The sequence below is a fragment of the Gossypium arboreum genome, chromosome 4 (assembly GCF_025698485.1).
Source record: "Gossypium arboreum isolate Shixiya-1 chromosome 4, ASM2569848v2, whole genome shotgun sequence".
Lineage (NCBI taxonomy): Eukaryota > Viridiplantae > Streptophyta > Magnoliopsida > Malvales > Malvaceae > Gossypium > Gossypium arboreum.
Genome location: NC_069073.1, coordinates 39,655,155 through 39,662,832, shown reverse-complemented (window position 1 = coordinate 39,662,832; position 7,678 = coordinate 39,655,155).

Sequence of the window (7,678 nt, the reverse complement as noted above, 5' to 3'; positions counted from 1 at the left end):
ATAATCAAACGATTTTCTCAAAATTATACGAGATGTTAGAGTGTGGCAATGGTGGTGTGCATGTCTAGGATTGGATCCGGAAGAGCTTGGTACTTAAGCGGTCAAGCGGACTCACCTCCTCTTTTCTGGTTTCCTACCGTGCATGACTTCTATTCACTTTAACCTACCTTTAAAAGTGTCTTTACAACACCAACTCGACTTTTCCAAACTAAGTAATACGGAATGTTTTGAACGCATCAATGTGGCGCATCGATTCGATCATAACGTCCGGTGGGTTTGGGGTGTTACATTAGTGGTATCGAGCCTAGGTTGCAACAACTCGGTATGTGGATCGGTCCAAAATCTTTTCAAAAACTTGGGCCTAAGAAGGGTATTTTTAGAAATGGTAAGTTTTTCAAGATGTTCAAGTTTTTTTTCTATTTGTTAAGCGGGTTAAATCAATAGTTTTAAAATAAAAGTGTTTTCAAATAAAATCTTTTTATTTTCGGTAAACAAAAACATGGTATTTGAAATTTTAAATAGATCGATAAATGAGTAGCACTTGAATCCCTGCACCAAGTTTGTAAGTATCTTTCGCTCTATATATATCTTGTCTTGTCTTGTAAATAATCTGTAGATAGTACTCACCTTAGAGATAGAGCTATTGATGATGTAGTATTAGGACTACAAGATGGAACCATAGCTAAATTATGATTCTGTGAAATAACTTTAAAACTTTATCTGCTCATAAGACATTCGGTATTAAGCAGTGAAACCATAAACTAATGTCATAAAATTCGTGTCAGATAAATTGTTATGAGTACAAGGGCTACTCGAGGAAGAGGCCGTGGTCGAGGCCGAGGTAGCACTCAAGCTGGATCGGCGTCATCGAACACGTGCCGGTGGCGGGTACGCCCACCACCGATTAATGAAAATGGGCCGTATGACCGGGTTGCGGGGATGGCGCTTTGTCTCGAGCCATGTTGAGGGTTTTGGAAAGGGTGGCGGAGCTAACGTCGGGCCCATGAATAGGGGTCCATTTCAACGACTTGAACCAACGGAGTGAGATTTTAGGGGCGTGTCTGGTGGCCCCAAATGTGGTGAGTATTGGTTGGAAGCCACAGAGCGGATCATGGGCGACACGGACCGCTCGGAGAGCGAAGTTGAAAGGGCGATGTCGTTCTTTGCGGGATGAAGCGTGTCGATGGTGGATTCTCGTGAGAGAAGGTACCCACCGAGAGGGTAACATGGGAGCTGTTCAAATGCAGGACCTTTAAGGCGAAATATGTTGGAGCTAGCTATGTAGATGCACGTGAAAGGAGTTCTTGAATCGACTCGGGAAATAAGACCATTCTTTGAATATGAGGCGGAGTTTCTACGATTGAGTCGGTATGCTAATGGCATCGTTTCCACTGAATATGAGCGCACGTCGTTTGAGATGGCCTTAAAGATGAGTTAAGGGTGCTCATAGCCAGAGGGAGCGAATTTATTGCCTTTGGTAGAGAAGGCTAAGATAGCGAGGAAGTGAAGCAAACCGAACGGAGGAATCGTGATAAGGACCGAATCGGTTCAGGAGGGATCTTGGACGGTGGTCTTTAAATCGAAATGTTAAGAGAGCTAGGATGGGGAACCGTTCGAGCAGCTTTGGTGAACAGGTAGACTGCAAGCTTGTGGAGATTGCGGCAGAATGCATCAAGGAGAGTGCTGGAAGCGTTCTGGGGCTTGTTTTCGTTGTGGGTCTAAGGAGCATAGGATTAAGGATTGTCCTAGGAGGGCCACTCCAGCTCAAGTGGCCGAACAAGGGGCTGAGCGACCAGCTCAACCTGTGAGGGATGGACCACCGCTGCCAAGAGGTCGTGGACAAGGTCGCGGAGGTAATGGCCGTGGACGTGGGGCACCGGCAGGGGTATTGGTAACGCGGATGCTCGTCAGCCAGCTTTGGTGTATGCTTTGCTTCGTCGCCATGAGGAGGGTGACGACCTGATGTCATAATCGATACGTTTTTATCTATGGTGTACCTTATCTTTGCTCTCGATTGATGTGGGATCAACCCATTCGTATGTGGCATATAACATTTCGGGGCACCGGGCGTGCACTTCGAGGAGACCGTATATGGGGTGTGCGTGATAAGTCCTTTAGGTCATTCGGTTAAGGTAGAGAAACTCTTCAAGGAGGTGCCTCGGAGATTCAAGGCAAGGTTTTACGTGGGGATTTGATGGAGTTACTGCTTGAAGAATTGATCCGATCCTAGGGATGGATTGGTTGACCAAGCATAAGGCAACTTTGGATTGTACTGACTAAGAGTATGGTGTTAAGAATCAATGATGAAGAGGTTATGATCATTGGAGAACAAAGGATTACTTATCCAATGTAGTATCGGCGTTGAGGGTTTGAAACCGATGCGCAAGGGATGCGAGGCATATCGGCTTTGGTAAGTCAAGTGGCGAGGATCCGATTGTGGAGACCATCGAATCGTTAGGGAATTCCGGATGTTTTCCGGAAGAGCTTCTGGATTACCTCCCAATCGGGAAGTTGAGTTTGGAATCGATTTGTTACCGAGGACAGCTCCAGTCTCTATTGCACCCTATAGGATGGCAAGAAGGAGTTAGTGGGCGAAGGCTCAAATTCAAGAGCTATTAGATAGAGGCTTCATTAGGCCTAGTGTGTCTCCTTGGGGAGCACCGGTCTGTTTGTAAAGAAGAAGGACGAACGATGCGCATGTGCATCGATTATCGCCATTGAACAAGCGGCGATTAAGAATAAGTATCCACTACCAAGGATTGATGACTGTTCGATCAATTTAGGGAGCTTCGTATTCTCCAAAATCGATCTTCGCTCGGATACCATCGCTAAGGGTAAAGAAGGGATATTCATAAGACAACATTTGAACTCGATATGGACATTATGAGTTTGTGGTCATGCCGTTTGGGCTAACGAACGCACTGCAGCTTTTATGGATCGATGAATCGAGTATTCCAACCTTACTTGGATCGGTTTGTAGTCGTCTTTATCGGCGATATCTTGGTATACTCAAAATGGAGGCGAAGCATGATGAGCATCTCCGTATTGTCTTTGCAAGTGTTAAGGAGAAGGAGTTCTATGCGAAATTTAGCAAGTGTGAATTCGGTTGAAAGAGGTAACCTTCCTAGGGCATGTGGTCTCCGAGGGATTAAGGTGGATCCTCGTAAAATTGAAGCTATTCGGAATGGAAGCCACCTAGGTCGATGTCGTAAATTCGGAGTTTCCTAGGGTTGGCGAGTTACTCTGAAAGGTTTGTGGAGGGTTTATCGGTAATGGCGACGCCTTGACAAAACTCATAAGGAAAGGAGTACCATTTATGCGACCGAGAAACAAAAAAAGCTTTTGATCGCTTGAAAAAGGTATTGACCAAGCGCCAGTGTTGATTCAACGGTGTGCGGAAGGACTTCACCGTATATAGCGATGCGTCAGTATGTAGGGTTAGGTTGCGTCTTGATGCAAGAGGGCAAGGTGGTCGCTATGCATCACGACGACTTAAGGCTCATGAGGTGAATTACCCTACGCATGATTTGGAGCTAGCGGTGTGATTTTTGCGTTAAAATTTGGAGACATTACTTATATGGGGAGAAGTGCATCATATACACAGATCATAAGAGCTTAAAGTATTTGTTGACTCGAAGGAGTTGAACCTTAGGCAACGAAGGTGGGTGGAGTTGCTTAAAGACTACGACGTTCGATAGAGTACCACCCAGAAAGGCTAATGTGGTGGCGGATGCATTGAGTCGAAGGGTTGTTACGGATTTGAGAGCCTTGTTCGCACGATTAAGTCTATTCGATGATGGAAGCTTGTTGGCGAATCGCAAGTAAGGCCTACTTGGACCGAACAGATTAAGGAAAAGCAGTTGAAGGACGATTCATTAGCTCTTCGGTTCCAAAGAAGTTAAGAGTGGTGAAAACGAGGATTTTGGGTTGAACAGTGAAGGAGTTACGTGTTTTCGTGGAAGGGTTTGTATTCCAAAGGATCCTGAATTGAGGCGATTAATTCTAAAAGAGGCTCATGGTGGACTCGTGCCATGCATCCCGGAGGGAATAAGTTATACCGAGACTTGCGAGAGGTGTCTTGGTGGCGGATTAAAACGAGAGGTGACCGAATTTGTTGGGAAATGTCGGCGTGCGGAAGGTTAAGGTGAGCACCAACTGCCGTCGGGATTACTACAACCAAAGTGAAAATTCCACTATGGAAGTGGGAAAGAGTAACAATGGACTTTGTGAGTGGGTTACCTTTGACACCCACCAAGAAAGATTCGGTGTGGCTAGTTGTGGATAGGTTAACAAAATCTGCTCATTTCATACTGTTACGTACCGACTACTCACTACAAAAGTTGGCTAAGCTATATGTGGCGGAGGTAGTGCGATTGCATGGGGTGCCAAAGTCAATAATCTCGATCGAGACCCTAGGTTTACGTCTCGGTTTTGGCGAAGTTGCAAGAAGCGTTGGGAACACGATTGGATTTTAGCACCGCTTTTCACCCACGCATGATGGACAATGAAAAGGGTTATTCGAGTTCGGAAGATATGTTGAGAGGTTGTATCATCGATTTTGTGGAAGTTGGGAGGACTACTTACCATTGGCGGAGTTTATGTACAATAACACTATCAAGCAAGTATTCAGATGGCACCATATGAAGCGCTTTATGGGCGAAGATGTCGTGCGCCGACGTGTTGGACGAGTTGGGTGAACGACGAGTGCTTGGACCGGAATTGGTGGCGGATAATCGAAAGCAAGGTTAAGTCGATAAGGGTCGGTTAAAGGAGGCGTCCGATGATGTAAGTCGTATCACGGTTTGAAGCGCAAAGAGATTGAGTTCACTGTGGGGATATGGTTTTCTTGAAGGTATCCTCTTGGAAGAAAATTTTGAGATTTGGTAAGAAGGGTAAGTGAGCCCACGGTTTATTGGGCCTTACCGAGTTGTTAAGCGGGTTGGACCAAGGGCTTATCACTAAAGTTGCCACGAATCGCATCGTATTCACGACGTTTTTCATGTATCCATGTTGAGGCGGTATCGATCGACCCAACTCATATCATACCGATTCTTTGAAATTGAAGTACAAACCAGATTTAACCTTGAAGAGGAACTCATGCAAATACTTGATCGTGACGTCAAGATGTTGAGAAGGAAATCAATTCCACTAGTGAAAGTACTTTGGAGAAACCATGGCAAGGAGGAAGCTACCGGGAGATCGAGGAGGCTATGCGGAACAATACCTCAACTGTTACGATAAGGTAAAATTTCGAGGTCGAAATTTCTTTAAGGAGGTAGAGTTGTAACATCCCGATTTTCGGGTTTATTCGCGATTTTCAATATTTTGTAAAGATTTTAAAATTTTGTATTTGGATGTGGAATTAGTATTTTGAGTAGGTAAATGGGCTTATAGAAGGCCCATGAGTTGGCCAAAACCCAGTTGAATTTTTGGAATTTTAGACTTAGGAGTTAGGGGTTACGCTAAGTGGCCTTAAGTGGAGTGATGGGTAAATTGCATCACAAAAGAGCCTTGGTTAAGTGGCAAGGGTGACGCCACTAGGCTCCTAGAAAAGTGGCGTGTGGAGCTTTGGGAAGGCAAGGATCGATTCCTGTGTTGGCAAATAGATGCATTTATTTTTTAGTGCGGGAGGGTAAGTGTTGGAGTTCGTGGATTCTGCTAAAGGAGAGTTGGATCGGTTTAAATGCTTGGATTAAGGAGTGATAAGGGAGAGATTTAAGGGATTTGGATGAGGCTAGGAGTTGGTCAATTATGGGAATTGAAGAGGGAAAAATCGGCAGGGGCTATGTTGTTAGTATTTCGGCACTTAGGGTATTGAGTGGTGCCGCTTTTCTTCTTTTAACACCTTAGGGTTGTTTTTCCTCTCTTTTTCCTCTCTAGCCAAACTACCACCTCCCTATTCCTCTTCTTCTATTTTTCTTTCTTCTTCTTCAAAACTATTCATCATACCGCTATTCATCAATACTTTTGCGAATCCATAAAAGTGAAATCCTATGATCATTACTTGTGCCGATTTCTTCAAAGCCGTGTTCGTCTATGTTCTTTTGTTTTATTAATTTGCAATTATCTTTTCTTAATCCTAGATCTCGACCGCAATTCTACTTCAAGGTTGTAGCCCCACATTATCATCTTCTTCATCACACAAAAGCCAAAAACCATAGATTTGGGGCTTATAGCGAAACTTCAAGACTTTGGGGAATCGAGTTCTCCGTCGTTTGATAGATAAATCTACACTAGATTGCGTGGAAATCAAGTGGGAGTAAGGGGTAAGTACGTATCATCTCAGATCTGTTCTTATTTTGCAAAGTTAAGAAAAGCCGAAGTCCCTAAAATTAGGGAGGCTGTCGATTTGGGCATATGGCTCTAAGAGTCTTTAACTGATGTTTTCTTTCGGTGACTAGAGTCTTCTTAAGCGTTGAATCTAAGGCGTGGTTCATTGGAGCAATCGGATTCGGAGCTAACTATCGATTTTGGCAAAAAGGTAAGGTTTCAAAGGTTTTTAGGGATATGGTTCGATCATGGATAAGTAAGTTTTGGGGGTTTAGTGATTATGGTTTGTAAATAAGAACTGTGCTAATAAATTGTAGGACATCGAAAGGGATCTCAGAAGCAGTCGTCGCGAATCAGGTGTGTACCGAACACCCTTTCTTAGTTCAATTCGGCAAAAGCCGAAATGCCGAAATTCCGGCATTTCATGGTCATGTAAGTATGTGAATGCTCTCAAGTCATAGAGGAATTGTTAGATCTGGCACCGCAAGGTGGTAAGCACGTTCGCGTGATGCTTTAGCGTATTTCGAAAAAGGGGCTTGATGGGCCAAAAGCGGGCCCAATGGGCTTACTGGACCAATATGGGTAAGAGATGGGCAAATTAGCACATTAGGTAGATGGTGGAATCAAATTGCATAAAACTGATAAAAATTACTGAATTAGCTTGTGCAGTAGCGTAGATCACGAAATTACCCCTAAAGAGCAAAATTACCGAAATTACCCCTAAAGAGCAAAATTACCGATATACCCCTAGGGTTTTAAATTGGTGAATCGCATGATTGATCAATGTTGTATTTTACATGATATGCTTTTATTAATATCTCATTGCATGGGGTTGGGGTATTAATGGAGGAAGTATCGAAAGTGGTTCATCCACATCTTGGAGGCTTTGCCTCAATCGATCGAATTTGAGCGTTCTTTCGCTGTGAATGTGTGTAGGGTGGGTGCGTTGAGATATTCCCCACAAGGTGTGTAGGGCTGGTGCAGGCGATGTAGCGGTTGGTGGGTTGAGTAGTCTCCCGGATGGGCTTGCATTCATTATTACTGTTGTTACTCATGTTCTTGAATCGGGCCTATGGGCCACACTGTTATGTAAAAAGGGCTAAGGCCTTGCTCAGATTCGAAAAGGGCTTCACCCATCGTGTCTTCGTTATCTGAATAGGGCTTAGGCCCAATGGGCTCGAGCTGAATTGGGCTTTGGATGGGTTTCTGATACACCGAGTTTTCCAAACTCACCCCTTCCTTTTCCTCCTTGCGGTGAGCCCTAGTTGGTGGACTTGGAGTCAAGGGATTCAGTGGCCATGAAGATGGATTGCCAATTTTAAATAAGTTTAGCATTTAATTTGGATTATTTTATTTTATTATGTTTAAAGTTGTAATAAGGCCGCTCTTTTTAATTATTTTTATTTTG